Source organism: Trachypithecus francoisi, unplaced genomic scaffold (genome assembly GCF_009764315.1).
Source record: "Trachypithecus francoisi isolate TF-2019V2 unplaced genomic scaffold, Tfra_2.0 Lachesis_group13, whole genome shotgun sequence".
Classification (NCBI taxonomy): Eukaryota; Metazoa; Chordata; class Mammalia; order Primates; family Cercopithecidae; genus Trachypithecus; species Trachypithecus francoisi.
The window spans coordinates 59,849,726-59,868,508 of record NW_022681458.1 but is presented as its reverse complement, the minus strand read 5'-3'; the positions used below and the strand labels follow the sequence as shown (position 1 = coordinate 59,868,508).

Here is an 18,783-nt window from a genome sequence, read left to right as displayed (position 1 = left end):
GAATAATTTCCAACTAAAATCACATGTTTTAAAGTTAGATTTTATATTTTAGAACAGGTTTGGATTTACAGAAAAGTTTTGAAGATAGTACAGAGAGTTTTCATATACCCCATATCCAGTTTTCCCTATTATTTATGTCTCATATTAGTATGGCACAGTTAAAATTGGTGAATCAATAGTTGTTTAAGACAGTTCTTGTTTTGCTATAAAGAAATACTGGAGACTGGGTAATTTATAAAGAAAAGAGGTTTAATTGGCTTATAGTTTCACAGACTGTACAGGAGGCTTTTTGCTAGCACCTGCTTGGCTTCTGGGGAGGCCTCAGAAAACTTGCAGTATGGCAGAAGGTGAAGGGGGAGCCAGCACTTTCCATGGCTGGAGTAGGAGGAAGAGAGGGAGGGGAAGGCACTACACACTTTTAAACAACCAGATCTCACAATAACTCACTCACTCACTATCAAGAGAACAGCACTGAGGGGTGGTGCTAACCCATTCATGAAGGATCCACCCGTATGATCTAATCACCTCCCACCAAGCCCCACCTCCACACTGGGGATTACAACTGAACATGAGATTTAGATAGGGACACAGATCCACACCTTATCAACATGTATGCGTTGTCATTAACTAAAACCCATATTTTCTTTGTATCTATTTAGTTTTTTCCTAATGTCTTTTTTTCTGTTCCAGGAATCTATCCAGCATACCACATTATGTGTGGTTTCATGTCTCCTTAGGCTCCTCTGGGCTGTGACAATTTCTCAGACACCCCTTGTTTCTGATGACCTTAAACATTTTGAGGAATACTGGTTAGGTATTTTCTAGAATATCCCTGTACCGGGATTTGTCTGATGTTTTTGTCATAATTAGATTGGGATACTGAGTTTTTGGAAGAAAGACGACAGAGATAAAGTAACATTGCATCCCATGGTACGAGGGGCACATACTATCAATATGGTTTATCGCTGTTAATTTTGACCTTGATCACCTGGCTGAGGTAGTAGTTTTGGAGATTCTTCACTGTAAAATTATCCTTTTCCACTCCCTTTCCATACTGTACTCTTTGGAAGGAAATCACTGTGTGTAGTACACATTTAAAGAGTGGGAAGCTGCACTCTACTTCCTTGAAAGAAGTGTCCTGTACACACATAAATCATTTGAAATTCTTCTGCACAGATTTGTTTCTCCTCCTCCATTGATTTATTTGTTCATTTATTTTCATCATTACAGACACATGGATATTTATTTTATACTTTGGATTATAACTCAATACTATATTACTTATTTTGTTGCTGAAATAGTTCCTGTTTTGGCCATTGGGAACTTTTTCCATTGACTCCCGTGTCCCATTGACATACTCCATGAATGTCAAGGTGTTGGTTTGTTTTAGCATATCCTTACTTTCTGGGACTACAAGATTCTCTAGGCTTTCTTGTTCCAGTCCTAGAATCTGCCTTTTCTCCAAGGAGCCCTCAAATATAATTTTAATTCCTATTTGAGTCAGTATTCTACAAAATGTATGTTTGAATAAGCACGTGGTTGCTAAAAATGGAGAAATCTGTCTCCTTGCAAAAATGTGTGTACACCATGTCCATTAATGTAGGAGCTATCAGTCTGCTAAGGTGTACACACTCCACTCATACTAATGCTAATAGGAGTTTCAGGAAGTAAAAACAATTCCTCATTACTAGAATAAGCAGATGCCATTTTTATGGACTTGCTCTCCTTCATTTTGTGCCTAATGGAGTATTCCCTGATGTTTTCTGAGATGAGATTTGTATTATCCCTTTATAAATGTGGAATTAATAATAGATTGGTAGCCTTCTTGATGCTTAACTATTTGCTTTACTTAAAGATTTTTTAAAAGATGTTTATAATACCTTATAGTTGTGTAGTGCTTCAACATATACAATGTGCTTTTGTATAATTATTTGGCTTTTATAGAAAACTATGAAAGGTAACTAAGATAGTTTATTTTGGAGGAAAGTGTGGATTACAGAGGAGCAGGGTTCCTGTGTTAAGTGTCCTTCCCTTTTACAAAACTAAATCATGACCTGAGCCTTTTTTTAGGGTGTCCTGTGAAGTTTTGTTAGAATAGCAACGGGCCTCATTTTTTCCATTTGCCCATTTATCCTGTTTGCCCTAACTAAAATACAGAGTCCATGCAACCTTATAACTTGATGGAAAATTTTTACAAGATCTTTTTATACCAAGCATTTTTACAAAATGCTTAGTACCTTTGTTTTTAATAATTTTTGTATTTTAAACTCATGTTATTGATCCTTATGTAATAACAATCTTGTACTGAAACCAAGCTTGCCTTTAATGTTGTCTCTCTCCAGTTTCTCCCCCCTCCCAGATAGCTGACCACACACATCTGACTCTTTTGTTTTAGATTCCTTCAAGTGTTCACTACTTCTTTTAGAATAAGTCCCTGGAAAGGATGTATAGGGCTCTTTATGACCTTGCCTCTTCACTCCTGTCCAGCCTTGCCTCTGGCCACAGCCTTCTTTTTTCCATGCTGCAGCAATGCTGAGCTGCATTCAGTTCTTTGAAAATAATAAGTGGTTTCTGATCTCTATGCTTTTGTTCTGCAGTGTTATTCACATAGAGGTGTTTCTTTGTATGCCTTCCTCCCAGTTCTAAATCCTTTTAGCTGTGCTTCTTTGAGACTGAGAATGCATTTTATATACCTATATATGTGATATCTGTAATTCCTTCTAGCTAGACTGTGGAGCCCTTGAGGGCAGGGCCCATGTCCTATTTGTCTTCCAGGAACATTCTGATTTGTCTTCTATTTGAATTTTAGAAGGCTCCTAGTCAGTGGTGAGTCAGTGAGTAAGTAATCTTTCTGCTTTAAAAATAAGCATATCTTGGCTTAGTTTTAGCCACATTGAACAAAATTGTAAATTCTTTCACTGACTCACACCTTCATTCTAGACTCTAATAAAATGCTCACTGTCTATCTTCCAGGTCATTTATTAGGCTCTTTTAGTTCAGGATAAGCTAATACAGTCCCTGTTTATATGAAAAATGTTGTCAAATGAAAAAGAAAGGTATGTAAAAAATACTTGTAAGTTCCCTGAGATTGATATGGACAGTGACATTAGAACACAGAGAAGGAAATGGCTGGCACTTCCTGTCACAGCTAGGGAAGACTGTACAGAAGAAATGAATTGCATCTGCAAGTTGAGGGATGAGTGAGATTTTGCTAGAGAAGTGTCAGGGGTGGATTCCAGAAAGAGAGTTTGGCAGATCTGAAGGCACAGAATGTGAATGGGCACATGAACTTTGAACACTGTGGACTGGGGACAGGACCTGTGGAGGAGAAAACACTGAACAGATGCAGGGGACTTGTCAAAGGTCTCCTGTGTCCTGTGCACAAAAGTTAGGATTGTATCCCAAGACAATAGAGCACTTTTGGATAATTTTGAAGATTGCTTGATCTGTTGCCATATTTCTTGTGAGTGCTTTGAAGATTTGGGGCCAGGGCTAAAGGACAAAGTAGTTGATTCAGAGTTAGTTTTTAAAAATTCTTCTATAATAGGTTGTATTTGCCTCAGTTTATCTGCTTGTTTCCAGTGCTCTTATTTCTACAAGAATGGACAACTGCTAGCACCAACTTTTTTTTTTCTTTCATGCATTTAGACTTTCTAAGTAGAAGCTATGACTTTGAGATGCCAAAATACTCATCACATTATCGTCCAAAATAGATCAGTTGAAATCCCTGTAAAATGTGTTAAAATATAAAAATGTCAAGATAAATTGAGAAATTGATTCTTAGTGGGACAAACTTAAGATAATATTGCATTCTTCACAAACTTGTCCTGGTCTATAAAACTTGTCTAAACATTTTCCCTCCTAAAATTTTATATTCTTGCCTGAACTTCAAAAAGAAGCCTGATCTGCAAGATAATTTTAAGAACAGTTTTATTAATTCCTTTCTCAATAGGTTGTCATGACAAAATACCCAACACCTCAGTTGTGGCAGAACTAGCTGCACTCTTTCTGTTGAGTGTTTTCTGTGGGACAGTAAAAGATACCAGCAATGCTGTCAAACAATATACAAATATTTATTAAACTTGTACTCTGTGCAACATTCTGAGATCTGTCTTACTTTAAACAAATTAACTACCAAATTCTAAACACCCTAGGTCAAATTTTGAGAAAGGTTTACAGTTTTGGATTTTTCACTAAGAGAAAAAATACCAAGCAGGATAAGAATGTTCAAAGGTTGCAGTTTCAGGAAATTACTATGTGCACAATATAAAAATTATGTGATAAGCATTGAATTTATGATCTGTATTCTACATTGCATCCTTTGCGGTATAATTACCAATGGAAGCTATGTTCTACTTTTATTATCCTTGGTAGGTATACTGAAGCTATCATTTTATTCTTTTTTATGTATAAATTTGTCACATATTATTTTCAAAACCAAACTTAAAATTATTTTAATTGACTTCCAACAGGCTATCTTAGGGAAAGATTCTCCCTGCTTTCATTCATATAATACCCACAAGACAATTCAGTTCCAAATACAGCTGAAGCTAGATTGTGATAGAGCCTCTGAAACCTTGAAATGGCTATCATTTGCCTTTTGAATCTGAGGCCATTAGTCAGCCTATTACTAAGTATTTAATTCTTAAAAGCCAGTTGGTCCTCTTACACCACGGCAGTCTAAGAACAAATGAAAAGGAAGTAGGAAGTAGAAGTAAGGTACAAGATGGCTGCAGGAGATATGAGAGCTGGCTGCCTGATGAGCAGAGGCAGAAACACATGAAATTTACACACCATCACTGTGTAGGACAAAGATGATCAAAACAATGATTCAGTCATTAAGAAAATCATTGCACTATTTCTATTGTGATGCATATTTTAAAAGGCAGGAAAGTGGTTTGAATCCCACTTTTCAAAAGCGTTTTAAAATTCTTGTTGACTATTAACTCTATGCACTACTCTATGTCCATTTCAGGTTAAACTTTGAAGTCTGAGCATCCTACTTCAAATTTTGGAGTTTCCTTTTGGGTTTCAATTGACAATCTTGAGATGATAAGCTTTGCCTCAACTTACAGTACTTCTGTGAAAAAAATGTATTTTATGTATCAAAAATTGTCACTGGATAATAATGCTCACATTATGTAAAAATAGGTCTCAAAACATATTTTTGTATGCAAAAATAAAAAAATTTAAAGTAGTTTAAATGTATTTTATTTTTTAGTATATACTTATAATGTACTATTTTATCTTTAGGTTTTACATTTAGTCCCACAGCTTATTACTTTTTTGCCTTGAAAAAATTTACTCTGTGATTGTGGGAATTAGTCTGAATCTTTTAGAACAGTTCCTAATATCTCTAAACTTATCTATAAATCAAGGATTTTGAACTTCTATAATAGAAAAAAAGGGACCGAAAGAGAAATTCTCTCCTTCCATCTCTTCATCTTTTTTAATAATGCAAGCAAGAAGTAGTTGTTTCTGTCTTTGATGTTATTGAGAAAATAATATATGTAAAAATCAGGGGAATGGAGGGAGAGAGCATTGGATCTGTGATTTTGTACACTGCATTCATTTATGCTTTAAGTCCTCATGGTTAATGAAGTCAATCAGCACCCACCCACCCCAACAAACCTCCTAACTCTACTATTATTCATTGTAATTCCCTCTTCGTGCAATAAGTTAATTAGTACTTTTACAATAATTTTCTTCAAAATACTTTTCTGTTAATCTTTCTCAATTATGTATGCCTGTAGTATCTTGCTTATGCTTTTTTCTACTACTAACAAACTTAATTGGATTTTAAATAACACATCTGTAAATTCTACCACGAAGAAATATGGAAGAGTGTTATTTGCCAAAGATTCTTAGTCTATCTGATGTTGTATACTCCTTTGTCCCAGTCTTACTCATCCTAAACTTTGTAAAAATAATAATGCGATTAGTTTTCCTTTGAGCCTTTCTTAGAAGATGGTAGGCAGTGTAATTTCATTATTATTAATTGATTTTTTTTACAATTACTTGGGCATACAAATGTGTCCTAGACATAATGAAAACTTCTAGTCTACCTTCAAATTTTTAGAAAAGTACTACGTGAATACTCATTTGGTTAAATGAAAACGAAGTCTCTTTTATGACTTCAAAGAACCTCAAAGAATGGCAAAATGAGTTTCAAGTTTCAGATATTTAAACATTGCTACATTAAACTGTTCTTGGGTAACATAAAATGTCATAAACTTACTTTTTTTGGATTAAGATACATTTTGTGAGAGCTGAACCATGATAAAAAGGAGAAACACCTGATAGTCTTAATTTTTTATGTGAATCAATTTTAATTAACATATAAATGTTTTGAAATTAGCTATGAAAATTGCCCAAAAAGTAAATATCACAGGGCCTCATTGGCAATGTCAAAGCTTTATTTCATTTTATTAAGATTAATTAATTGTCGAATTACCACATGTCCCATGTTTTACTTGTAGGGCCAAACCAAAGAATTCTTTGCATCTGTATCAGCATCCTTAGCTTTTCAGACAGGCATTTTAATCCCTTCAGATCTCTGAGATAAGTATATTTTTTCCCGTAATTATATAATTACTCAATAGACCAGAGCAGATCCCATGGAGCCACTGCAGTGTGTGCTGTATAAATAATGTGCTGTTCTACCCCTGATAATTGGCCAGTAGAGCCTCCTAGGAGTGTTTTTATCCCTTAAATAAACACTACATAGGCAAGGAGGGTTGACTCAGTATTTTCTTCATTGGCAATGAAACCAGAAGCGCTTCACATTCAGTGCTTATTAGATCATTTAAAAAAGAACACAGTGCTTGTGACCCTACAGCTCCCTCTGCTGGTCCACAAAGTTTAAAAAGTACATGTAGAAAATAATGTTTAAGAAGTGGAACCCCGGCCGGGCGTGGTGGCTCACACCTATAATCCCAACCCTTTGGGAGGCCGAGGCTGACAGCCTGAGGTCAGGAGTTCGAGACCAGCTTGGCTAACATAGTAAAACCCCTATCTCTACTTGAAAATGCAAAAAAATTAGTCGGGCTTGTGGCGCACGCCTGTCCGGAGCCTGAGGTAGGAGAATCGCTTGAACCCGGGTGGCAGAGGTTGCAGTGAGCCGAGACGGTGCCATTGCACTCCAGCCTGAGCGAAAAGAACCAGAGCCCCTTAGGAGAAAAATGTGTCATTTTTGGTATGAAATGGGATTTAAACTAAAGGAATAAGCAACAGAAAGTCTTATTTTTATGATTATTAAATTGTGAGCCACCTTACCATCTGTCTTTAATCATCCAAGCATTGTGTATTCCTGTCATGGATTATTTTTTTGCAGTAAAAAGCAGGCTCTAGATAGAGTAAGCAGGTATTTTTTTCAGGACAACCCTAACCAAAGTGAGCTTCATGAGTCTATGAGCCCCATATTAACAGCTCTGTTCCTTCATAAAGCAGATTATTATTCATAGGGGTCCTTAAGGTACCTTTACTCCATATAAAGGGGTGGCGAATGAAAGATGTAAAGAAATGAACGTCTTCTTCAGACTGACCAGTTAAAATCCTGTGCATCTCATCTTTCTGGTATTGATAACCACCTTCATTTGGTACAGGAAAAAATAACAGAAAGAAGGAGAACTGGAGTAGGAGAAACATGGGCTTGAATCCCAGTTCTGACAATTCAAATCTGTGTAGTCTACTTCCAGTTATTTAACCTTTATACTTTTTCTTGTTCACATCTATAATTTGAAGATAATCTCAGAGAGTCGTTGTGAGTGCAAAATAAAGTAATATACGTATAGTGCCCAATATGTAGCAGGTGCGTTTCAATTGTAAACACAACTCCTGAGAAATGCGGGTTTCTGCCCAACTGACAGAATGACCCAGGGAAGGTCAAAGAGAAATCATTTCCCTTCCAAACATTCTGAAAGTATGGCCAGGCAGCATACAGTCAATCATATAAAATACAGAGTTTTTATTTAAAGAAGTTAATGTGATGTGACTTTTCCATAGTTACACAATCTACAATCAAATTCTATTTATTTTTTGATATGGAGACAAGATCAGAAATATAGTTGACTACAGAATTGTAGGTTCCAGAAATCATTAAATCAGGCTATAAAAGAAGCTATGTAAACACTATATTCTGATGAAGAGGATTTAGATAATGAGTTGTACATACTGTCATAGATTATTACAAATAAATTCATGTCTCTGATAGCTCTCTATTGCTACTTACATAGCAAATGTGTTTATTTTAGTATATTAGGTTTTGAAAAGACAGTAAACAATGGTTTTATAATCTAATAACTAGATAAGGGAAAGTGGTTTGAGCCTAATGTCTTACATATTCTGAACAACAGTTTGCCTTCAGGTAATGCTGTGCTGTGTCTCATTCCATATGCACAGGTTAGGTCATTCTTTATTATTAGGTAATAAAAAATAATAGAGGGAGTATAAGTAGTGGCTAAATGCAAAAATCTGAAGCCTGAGAATCTGAGTTTGAATTCTAGTTCTATTTAACTGTCTGACCTTGAGAGAGTGGGTTGGATGCCTCATCTGGGCTTCGTTTTCTTCGCTTCTAAAATGGAGGTAATAAAAGTGTGTACTTTATATCAGTTTTCAGGGACTGCCTTAACAGATTCCCACAACCTTGATACTTAACACAAAGAAATGTTTCCTCTCACAGTTGGTGAAGCTGAGCATCTAAAAATCAAGGTATCAGTACGGCCATGCTGCCACTGAAGGCTGTAGGGAAGATTCCTTCCTTGCCTCTTCCAGTTTCTGGTGGCCCCAGGTGTTCTTCAGCAAGTCCTCAGGTGTTCCTGGCAGCGGAACTCGTTTCTATCTCACTCTTCACGTGGCCTGCTGTTCTGTGTCTCTCTGTGTTGTTTCCTCTTCTTATAAGGACATCAGTTACTGGATTTAGAGTATTGGCTAGTTTATCCTGTCAGGCCTCATTTTAACTACATCTGCAAAGGCCTTATTTTCGAATAAGGTCACATTCTGATTTTCCAAGTGGACATGAATTTTTGGAGGACACCATTCAACCCAATACATACCTCACTGGGTTGTTTTGAGGATTAAATAAGTTGCTGTACCTAAAGCACTAGAACAATGCCTGTTGCAGAAGTTTTAGTTAAGGTGACTTCTAAAATTCCATGTATAGTTCAAGCCATTTCCAGTTTCACCTAAGTTACAGATGTCCCATTGCTTATTTTCTCGATATCACATCCCCCAATAGCCTGCTCTATCTTTAACTTCAGCCATCTAAAACTGTCGTTATGTTCATCCCCAAATGAAAACCAGAGGATCCCCCAATTCCTGTAAATGGTATCACTATCCCCCATTTGCTCAGATACAAAGCCTCGACATCATTTATAAGGACTTCATCTTCTTTGTTGCCGTAACTAAGTAACCTTTCGGTCCTGTAGAGTGGATCTTGAGAGAGGTTCACTTGTCACATTTTCACTTCCCCTTTTCCAGGTCAGGCTCTCCTTAACATTCACCCAGATAAAAAACAGAATAATACCATAACACAGTACATCGGGTAAATACAAATACACACATATTTCAGATAGAAACAGAACTATATTTCCTTTAATTCAGACTACATGTCTCTTTAATGACAATGAGAAATATGAAATACAGTATAGAGTAAGTTGGCCTTATTTAGTGGCTCTGCATGCAAGCTGACTCATTGTAGTAAAGGAGAAGGTTTAAAGGGAAAAAAAGGAAAATATTAACTGCTTCTAACCCACAAAATTTAAATAAAGCCATTTTAATATGCATTGATTATGTTCAGCCATTTTATAGCTCTGGCTTCAGTTTTCTTATTGGTAAAATATGACCTTGAGAAAGTTGTTTAAATTATCTAATCATAAAGAAACCTACTCATAAGGTTTTCATAAAAATGAAATGAAAAAACTATATGTAAAATACTTCAGCATGGTACTGTGCCCCTCATCCATGGTTAATAAATGCTAGTTATTACATATAATTTTAGCACCGTACTGACGTAAACTCTTTAAAACTCTTGGACTTATTTGGTTGCTGCTTCATTTGATGATTAACTTCATTTAAAGCATATTTCCAAGTTTGATTGCATTTTAACAAGGGAGTGCGGTTTGCGCTCAGTGTGCACAGTTGTTGGGAAGAACTTGGTGTCTACATCTTTAGCTACTATTGGGCAAATGGAGAGGTAAGTAGTATACTCATTTTGAGCATAGTGCCAACTAGTGTCCATATTTATACAACAGAGGGTTAAAAGGAACAAGAAAAAGCACACACTAAACATTCAACAAATAGTGGCTATCAGTATCATATAATTTTTTTTCAAGTTTCAGCTTCCAGATGAATACAAATGAGTGCCTTAACCTCTTTTCAGTCTTCTTTCAAAGAGAAGATTCAATACATTGCAGTTGCAGAAGTTATAGGAAGTAGCTAAACAGAGAAGAGTATAAAATTGTGATAGAAAATTTGAAGTCCTTATATTTCTTTTGCTAGATTAATCAACACATATTCAGCACCTATTGAGTGTTGATTCTGAAGAGCATTGATCAGATAAAAGTGATCATTTAGTAAAGCAAATGAGAGAACCTTAATTCTAAAGTACAGCTAGCAGAGTTAACTTAGAAGTGAACTTTGGTAACTTCGGGATGCCTTTTGTAAAAAAAAGTATTGTGTTGTATTAAAATATGTCATAATAAAAACTCCTGCACTTAGCAGGAATTACATTGACTATGTCTAATGTGTGTGGTTGAAAAGCCGCTTCAACCACTCATCATGTACACCTCATATCCTGCCTGCATAAAAGGCTGTGCCCATTTCACTATGGATACAGATTAGTTTATCCTGCATATTACCAATTCCTTATGTCCACATATAAAGTCATAAATATCAGAGAGAAAAGCTTCATGTGCAGAAACTTTGTAGTTAATGGGAAAGCAAATACCAAGTTCTGACTACATACCTCCCTATGCCTATTCTTTTTTTTTTTAAGTCTTTTTTATTCCTGAAGCTTTAAGAAATAAACAAAAGCTATTACTTTGACAAAGCAGACACCAACATAATGAGATTTGAGCAGGATTATGTATTTCCCTTTATCTACCACTCTGTTTTCCATAAGGGGACACAAAGACATTTTTTGCACGTAATCTTGTAAGCTAGTTAGGAATTCTTACTTCACCCGTGCAAAGAATATAAACAAACTCATAAAGCAACAGATGAATGCATGCATGTGAAATTGGAAGTCATTTATATTTAAAGTGATAGAACTTAGGTGATCAGAGGGGATGCAGTTAGGATAATATTTTCTTTCAGGACTCAAAGTTCTCAAAGGTCTCAAAAGAAAATTATCTCACCTGGTTTTCAAGCAGATTTCAAATTATGTTTGACAAACATGCGACATCGTCTCTAAAGCATGTGTGCATGTGTTTGGCGTAAAATCAAGGTTGGAAAGTTACCCTGAAGGCCAAACAGACAAGATTTTCTAAGTTTCTGCTTGGCCTGGTAAGACAGCCTTGGTCATGGAGGAGGCCTGATTCTGAAGACAGGGTCAATTCTGTCACTCACATTTTTTTACTGCCCTGCCTTTGCTGGCTCTGCATGAGTCGCGGAAGAACATAGACTCAAAAAGTGCTGCATATGTGTTTATTATTCCAGCAATAGAAGTATAAGAATTTCAAGATTGATATATTTTAATAAAAGCACTGTTAAACATTGAAGGCCTAAGTAATATTACTAGAGGACTTCTCTGATCAACTATAACATACAGGCAGAAAGGACCTCCTTTCCTGTGTTGCCCCAGACCACCCTTTGACTGGGTCACAGAAGAATTCCAGTTGACAACGCTTTATGGAGCAAAAAGGTACTTGTTGGGAAGCTGCAACACTTGGTGGAGTCTAATAACATCCAGCGGGAGACCACGGTACCCGGTGGGATGGAATCAACACAGCCCAAGTGGAATACAGGTATTTGGGAACCGTTACATATGTATACTCTGAAAAGCCTTGGGACATGACCAGAGCGTAATAGATTTTTAAAGGGGCCTTAGGTGAGTCCTAGAGTCACAAAGAGGTTTGAGGTATTTGTGATATTACAATCTCATAAATTCTCCGGGCTGCTAAAGTCTAGAAGTCAAGTTACAAAAGAAAGATTGGATTATTGTCATACTTTCAATTGTGTATAAGTTTTTGGTTTGAGTCTTCAAAACAAAGAGTTGAATAATCAGGTTGAAAGTTAATTTTTTCATATATATTTATTTTTATTTCAGTAGCTTTAGGGGTACAGGTGGTTTTTGGTTACATGGATGAATTGTATAGTGGTGAAGTCTGAAATTTTAACGCCGCCATCATACAAGTGCTGTATATTGTAAACAATATGTAGTTTTTTTTATCTCTCACACCTCTCTCATCCTCCCCATCTCTGAGTCTCCAATGTCTGTTATACCACTCTGTGCCATAATGTATACCTTTGAGTACCTATAGCTTAGCTCCCTCTTGTAATCAAGAATATATAGTATTTGATTTCCCATTCCTGAGTCACTTCACTTAGAATAATGGCCTCCAACTACATCCAAGTTGCTGTAAGACATTTTTTTCTTTTTTAATGCCTGAGTAGTATTCCATGGTGTATATATACCACATTTTCTTTATCTAATCATTGATTGATGGGCAATTAGTTTGGTTCCATATCTTTGCAATTGTGAATTTTGTGCTATGATAAACACATGTATACAGGTGTCCTTTTGCTATAATGACTTCTTTTCCTTTGGGTAGATACCCAGCAGTGAGATTGCTAGATCAAATGATAGATCTACTATTAGTTCTTTGAGAAATCTCCATACTGTTTTCCATAGAGGTTGTACTAATTAAAATTTCCACCAGCAGTGTATAAGCGTTCTCTTTCACCACATCCACATAGGCATTCACGTTTTTTAACTTTTTAATAATTACCATTCTGGCTGGGGTAAGGTGGTATTTCATAGTGGTTTTCATCTGCGTTTCCCTGATTATTAGTGATGTTGAACATTTTTAAATGTTTGTTGGTCATTTATGTATATCTTCTATTGAGAGCTATCTATTCATGTCATTTGCCCAATTTTTAATGGGATTATTTGTGGGGTTTTTTTATTTGTTTGAATTCTTTCAGAATCTTGTTACTAGTCCTTTGTTGGAAGCATAGTTTGCAAGTATTTTCTCTCATTCTGTGGGTTGTCTGTTTACTCTGATAATTATTTCTTTTTCTGTGCAGAAGCTTTTTAGTTGAATTAGGTCCCATTTATTTATTTTTGTTTTTGTTGCATTTGCTTTTAGTGTCTTAGTCATAAATTCTTTGCCTAGGCCAATTTCCAGAAGAGTTTTTCCTAAGTTTTATTTTAAGATTTTTATGATTTCAATTGTTAGATGTAAGTCTTTAATCCAACTTGAGTTGATTTTTGTATGTGGTGAGAGACAAGGACCCTGTTTCATTCTTCTGCATGTGGCTATCCAGTTTTCTCAGAACCATTTAGTAAACAGAGTGTCCTTTCCTCCCTTTTATGTTTTTGTATGCTTTAAGATCAGTTGGTTGTATTTGGCTTTATTTCTGGGTGATCCATTCTGTTTTATTGGTCTATGTATCTACTTTTATGCCAATACCATGCTGTTTTGGTTACTATAGCCTGTAGTATAATTTGAAGTTGGCTAATGTGATGCCTCCAGATTTGTTCATTTTACAGAGTTACTTTGGCCATTCATTTTTGTTCTTATTAATTCAAGGATTATTAAATTCAGGATTAATTTAAGGATTAATTTTTCTTAATTCTGTGAAAAATGATGTTGATGTTTTGATAGGAATTGCTTTGAGTCTATAGATTGCTTTGGGTAGTATGGTCATTTCACAATATTGATTATTCTAATTCATGAGCATGAGATGTATTTCCGTTTGTTTATGTCACCTGTGATTTTTTTCAACAGTATTTTATAGTTCTTGTAGAGATCTTTTACCTCCTTGGTTAAGTATATTCCTAGATATTTTATTTTATTTTTTGGCAGCTATTGTTAGAGATTAAATTCTTGATTTAATTCTCAGCTTGGTTGTTGTTGGTGTGCTACTGATTTATGTACACTGCACCATATGGTGCTACTGATTTGTGTACATTGCTTGTAACCTGAGATTTTGCTGAATTCATATATCAAATCTAGGAGTCTTTTGGATGGATCTTTAGGGTTTTCTAGGTATATGATTATATCACTAGCAAACAGAGATTGTTTGATTTCCTCTTTTTCAATTTGAATGCCCTTTATTTCTTTCTCTTGTCTAATTGCTCTGGCTAGGAATTCCTGAAGGTAAAACTTATTTGTTTCTTATTTATTTTACTTTACAAGTTTTTCCTCTGTACATCAATTTGTATACACATAAGCACACACACTACTCTCTAAAAAAGTAAATGTTATGAATATTCATCCTTTAATTGTAGAAAATGTGTAGTTACCAATTTTTTTCTAAAATGTTTATCAGAAGTGTAAGTAGCTTTACCCTTCAGCCCCCATTCAAGTATAAACATGAATATGGGTGCCAAAGGTGGTACTTCTAGAAGATAATTAAATTCTGGTTCAATTTACTTTAGACAAAATGGGAAATGTCTTGTCTTTTGTTGCCTCTAGCTTTTCACACTAAAAACAAACCCTAAAGAATTTGCTGCAAGTAATGTTTTTGCTGCCTAAGGCAACTGTCTGCTCTGGCTGTATGACAGAATCGACCCTAGTTATATTTGTTAGAATTCAAATGTTTGTAGTTTATTTTCAATGAATAAATGACCCTGCAACATGCCATAGGTGGAAACTTTTAAAACGGGGCAGGAGAAGCAGGGAACAGATAGGAAAGCTGAACACATAACACACATGTTTGTTCTACTTTGCCCTCCAGAATATCTTAGTTTTCTGGTCAAATGAAAGTGTGTTGATAAATCCATAAGAAAACCCATAGACGGATCATCAAGTAAAAAATTTTAAATGATATCACAAAATAACACGGAAGAAATATGGATACTAATAAGATATTAGATCTGGAAATATAAATACATTTGCAGAATGTATTTAAAATATAAGTGCAAAGTTAAGAGTTTATAAAGAAAAAAAAAACATGAGAAACAGGATTATAGATACCAAGAGAAAAATATTCCAATAGCTAAAACGTTATTGAAAGATAAAGGATAGACTAGAAAAGAAGTAGAAAAAAATGTTATCATCATTATATCAAGAGCTGTCATAAGTTAAGGAAAAAAATACTAACACTTTAAAGGAAAGATGAATAAAACTTGTAAACAGGCAATTTATAGAAAAATGATTGTGTTCTCAAAATAAAAAAAGTTAAATATCATTTATAATTGAAAAAATATAAAACAAAGCAATCTACCAATTTAGAATTTTTCTGTACAAGGATCATACTCAAACTTGGTAAGAGTATAGGAAAAGATACTCTTATACATTGTTACCTAAATGGAAATCGATACCACTTTTTCAAGAAACAGAAAAATGTGTGACCTCTTGTTATAGGATTCTGCATTTATGAATCTGTTATAAATGTGATGTGAGGAAATTGCATACCCTAAAACATTAAGTGAAAAAAGCTGGATTCATAGTTACCTGTATATTTGTATTATCTGCTGTATGATCTCAATTTTGTAGAGAAAATGGAAGAAAATACAGCAAATATGCGCAATAGTTACCAGTATGAGAGACTGTTTTTCACCAAGATGGGAATGAAAGGATTAAAACAATAAGACTGTATATATGTACACTATGTTAATGAATACATATATGTATCCATGATATGAAACATATAAATTCATTGATTAACACAGTAACTACCTATGTAAGACCTGCTATGTGATTGGTCTGACAGAGATCTTAGACTTAACACGTCTCTGACAGAAACCCAGATTTTCTTCTGTCACCTACCAGTTTCTTCACTACAGGGGAGAAAATACCAAAAAAACCAGAAACACTTCTTTCTCTCAGTTAATGGCCTCTTCATCCTTCTAGTTGCACAGGCTTAACACTTTAGTCTTTTTTGTATTTCTTTTTAATTCTCACGTCTCACAACCAAGCTACCAGGAAGTCCCATTGGCTCTACCCTCAAAAAATATCCAGTTACTTCTCATGAAGTCAGTTGTCATTGTTGTTTCAGCTGTCGATAGTTTTCACCTGGACTACTGCAGTAACCTCTAAATAAGCGTGTAGTGTACCCCTTTATACGCTGCAGTTTATTCTTAATACATCAGAGTGATTCTTTATAGTTCTCGTAATGCCTACAAAGCCCAGGAGCTGTAGCCTGTGACCCGTCTGACCTCTTTGCCTGCCACTTCCCACTAGCTTGCTCTGCCTGAAGCACCTGGATTCTTTGTTGTTAAAAATGCCAGTCACCCACTTGCCTTTAGGGTCTTTGCACAACTCCTGAATTCCCTTCCTCTGCTCTATATTTTCCCATGCTACTTTCATCTTTTTAACGATTTTTATCATTTACTTATTAATCACATTTGATGCTTATTATCTGGACTTTCCCACTAAAAATAAACCCTATAAGGTCAGGAATTTTTGTCTTTTTTGTGTGCATATTCCAGTATACCAAAGAATGCCTGGCACATACTAGGTACTCAGGAAATATCTATTGAGTGAATGAATGGACTCTGAGTGACTGTGACTATAAGATCCTTGAAAAAGTGTCCATGTCTCTTTTGGTCATTAATGGATCCCCAGATCCCAGCATGCTATTTAGCACTTGGCACTGAATAAATGAAGAAGAATTAGAAGTGGGTTGTTTAATCATGACACAACTTTTGGTCATAGTCTATAGTTTATAATATCATATATTTTTCTTTGTTGCTCAGAATTGGAAATCCTTGCAAAGCTTATAAGCTACACAAAAGTAATGCATAATATTTAATGAGCTATCACAGGGCATAACCATAGGCTAGGAAGTGGAGCGATGGCATTCTAGTGCTGCAAATGATGCAATGAAAATGACCTCATCCAAATGCTATCACCATCTTCCAGAAGAAGAGTGATCTCTTGCTGACTTTCTTTTAAGTAATAAGATTATTTTTGACAGTTCTCAGCAGATTTTTTTTTTTAAACTTCTGTGGAAGTTTCCCCCCAACATTTTATTTTGAAAAATGTAAAGCCTACATCCATTTCCCACTTGCAGACAGACACTGCATGGTATTTAAAGCTTTACAGGTAGATCTCTTAGGTAACTGCCTTGAATTTTTCCCTCTGTGGTTTGCTGGGATAACCAGTGAAGATGCAAGCAAATCTTATGACAATTCTCCATTTCCTACTCAGGGACTTTACTATCAGTAGATTTTGAGCTCAATACTTTCGGCTATTAAAAGCAAATACTTCTAACATGTTCTTTGACCTCCTGCTGTGAAAATCTTCTAGTCAATGCTTAAATTTCAAGAGGCTGAACCGTCACTAAACTAGTGACCGTTGTTGGATAAATTTGGGAAGAAGGTTGTTGATGCTCATCTAAACCACCCTAAATGTGGAGTTTATTTTTATCCTTGGTTATCAGAGTTTGTGGGTAGCAGTCGAGTTGATGGGGTCATAGAATGAGGCTGTAGCCAAGGAATACATGTCAGTGACTTCCATGACTAGTAAGAGTTTGGCAGTGAGGCAAGGCTAACGGGGGTTTGGCAGTTTTCTTATCACTCGATATGTTTTGCCCTGGGAAGTTGTATCGGTATTCCAACTACATTGACGATTTCTTTTTCTCCACTTCTTAGTAATGTGTTCTTCCCTTAGTCTTGTGTGTTTGGTTTAATGTTATTAAGACTAATATAAACAAATTTGCTGATAGGATTACTAGTAGCAAGTATGCTATAAATATGCTTAGCCTAAAAGAATCACAGTCATTCCCTGGTGCATGCAACATTCCTTGTTCAAATTCATTTACTCTGTCTTAAAAAAAATCCCAATAGGAACTGGAACTCTAGGCCTTTTAAACAGAGTCAGATAATCTCAAACGCTAGAGAGAAAGAATAAATAGAAATTTGGACCTTCTTTTATCTAGACAGCCAGGTCAAACTGGCCCTGTGCAGGACCACCATTTATTTCTTGGTTTTGTAAACTAAATCCTGTGATTACAGTGGAAATCCAGCTCTGTTCAAGAATTTTTTTTTGAAAGGCATGTCCAGCTGGAGCCAGACAATTCTGAAATAGATCCCAGCTGTTTGGATTATCTGAACCCAAGAATAACTAAATACTGCCACTGAAAGCCTGAAAGCACTATCAGTAGTAAATTCTCGTTTGAAGTTGTAGGTAGCTAGAATGCCATATCCCTAAAGACCACCCCTACTTAGCAGCAGCTTGGAAAGGGTAGTAAAAGGAAGAGATTAATTCTTATTTGTGGTTTTAACTGGCCCAGCTACCACAATCCATTTGGTATCTAAAATTGTTCCAAGCATGAGCATGCTTAGATGTGCATATTTCAAAGTTGGAAAAGCTAGCCCTTTTCTAGGAAATCTTCAGATTTTTCTAACTTTGAGTTAAATGTTTCATGTATATCTTCAGTAATCATAATTGTTTATGGATTATGTATTTTGTCTCATATTCAACTTCTTTATCTTTTTTTTTTTTTTTTTTTTTTTTTTTTTTTTTTTTTTGAGACGGAGTCTCACTCTGTCGCCCGGGCTGGAGTGCAGTGGCCGGATCTCAGCTCACTGCAAGCTCCGCCTCCCGAGTTCACGCCATTCTCCTGCCTCAGCCTCCCGAGTAGCTGGGACTACAGGCGCCCGCCACGTCGCCC

The 18,783-nt window shown here is 35.7% G+C and overlaps 1 protein-coding gene and 1 long non-coding RNA gene across 4 annotated transcripts in view; both read left to right on the top strand.

Moving 5' to 3' along the window:
* The window catches only part of PPP1R1C (protein phosphatase 1 regulatory inhibitor subunit 1C), a 138,328-nt gene that overhangs the window by 76,564 nt on the left and 42,981 nt on the right, over positions 1-18,783 (top strand). The window lies entirely within an intron of this gene.
* On the top strand, positions 500-18,159 carry LOC117094773. The gene is made up of 3 exons (XR_004441675.1): positions 500-610; positions 4,612-4,618; positions 18,147-18,159. It is a non-coding gene; the product is annotated as an uncharacterized LOC117094773 (long non-coding RNA).